Consider the following 1,970-nt stretch of genomic DNA (forward strand, 5'->3'; position numbering starts at 1 on the left):
TACTTTCTGACATACCGAGCTTATCTTCTATAATTCCTCCTCCAGTCCTTGAATCAGCCATTTCTCCAAGGAGCTTCTGGTTCAGCATTAGAAATTAAGATCTGTGCTCCTTGCTCCTGGGGTAGACCTCTCAGCTGAATGCACAAAGAAATATATGTGTGTGTACTAACTTGTGTATATACACATGTGTATAAATAGTTCTGTTTGCAACTATATGTGACATATTAAGCTAAGTTCTTACTGATGTCTCCAACTCCAGTCCATTACTATATGGATCATTCTAGACTCTGTCCCTTGATTATTATAATGCATTTTTGTATTTGTTGTTGTAAAATAACCCTTTACTGAAATATTTTCCTTTACAGTTGTAACTAGCTGGGCAATTCACTGATGTCATCTGTGATATCATGAGGGTGGCAGCCATCAACATTGCAGCCCATGGACTGGGCAGTCCTCAGGATCTCTTTAATGGTTCCAGAGACTTCTCTGGCTAAAGATTGTTGCCACATCTGTTAGGCGATGTTGACAATCTCATTAAAAGTATTTCCACTGTGTTTCATGTTTTTCTGTTGCTTTCTGTCTCTTGGTGGTTCCTTGAAGGCTTTGATAATCAGGGCAGAGGCAGAAGGTACCATATCAGTCTGGGCTTGTTCTGAATGGTCAGTTTCACTGTAATCCTCAGACCCTCGCCTTCACCAGTTGCCTTGGTGATGTCATCACCAACCTTTTTTGGAGTCAGACCTAGGGGGCCAATCTTTGGGGCCAGGGCAGATGTGGCATTGACTTCCTTACCACTGCATGTCAGGTATATGACTTTGATCTTGGGGTTGAACTTAGGCGGCATGGTAGAGGTGGCTGGTGTCAGACGAATCCAGACTCAGGATGACAAAAGGCAGCGGCACCTTCACCTCCTCTGTGCTGAAAGCTAATATTTGTAATACCTTTTTTAATAGAACATGAGTTTAAATTTTTCTTAGTTGCTGACAATAAAGGTTAACATTTATTGATGGTTTACTACGTTTCAGGCATTGTCCTTAGGACTTTAATTGAATTCTCATTCAGTTCTCACACCTAGACTGGGGGTAGTAGACACCCTCCTCCTTTTTTCAAGTTTCATTTTGAACAAATTAATATTTACATATTTGAAATTTCATATTTATGAAGCGAAAGAAAGAAACTCACAGATGCTCAGTAACTTGGCCAACATCATGGAGTAGTGAGCGCAGTAGCCCGTATTCTCTGACTTCGGAGCTTGTCCATACTATTGTGCAAACTAACTTGTGGCTTTCAGTCTTCCTTTGCTTCTCATGGTGGGACTCCCTGGGATGCGTACAGTTTTGGCACCCTCAGGAAAACTGCCAGAGCTGAGACATTTATATGACCAAGTGCATTAGAGATGCCCAATATTTTTACTGTGTCAGGGCAATGTCAGTGCACATCCATTATAACCAAGAGATTACAGAAGAGTTTAGCACATTAAACTGAGAAAAGTGTCTGTTTGTTTGTGACTTATTTTCATATAAAACTTTTTCTGACAGTTGCTATATTCTTTTAAAATATTGAAATTATGGAGTTTGAGAGTATATAGACCACAGAAATTATAAAAATGATGCTTTGTAGATTAACAAGAGCAACCAGAACTGCTTTTTCATACATCATGAGTGAATGTTAATACATGTTTATGCCCAAATAGTCAGGAGATGTAATGCCTCGTCCTTGTATGGATGTGGTAATTTTGGCTTCTGAAGTCCATGAATGAGTAAAAATTCTAAGGGAATTTCTCTTGGTCATGAAAGTATATATATATATATATATATATATATATATATATATATGGGGTTAGGTGTGAACCTGCATTTTCTCAGCTTATTTCTGTATATGTGAGTATCACTATCTTTTTAGAGTTATATCTATACAGTGCCAAATGACTTGTCAGTTCAGTTGTTATTCCCTGTTCTGGCCCTTACCAA

General features: G+C 38.7%; 1 pseudogene; it reads right to left on the reverse strand.

Moving 5' to 3' along the window:
• Positions 1 to 371: 371 nt before the first annotated feature.
• Positions 372 to 859, reverse strand: LOC125094169 (60S ribosomal protein L12-like; annotated as a pseudogene).
• Positions 860 to 1,970: the final 1,111 nt, after the last annotated feature.

Source organism: Lutra lutra, chromosome 2 (assembly GCF_902655055.1).
Source record: "Lutra lutra chromosome 2, mLutLut1.2, whole genome shotgun sequence".
NCBI lineage: Eukaryota > Metazoa > Chordata > Mammalia > Carnivora > Mustelidae > Lutra > Lutra lutra.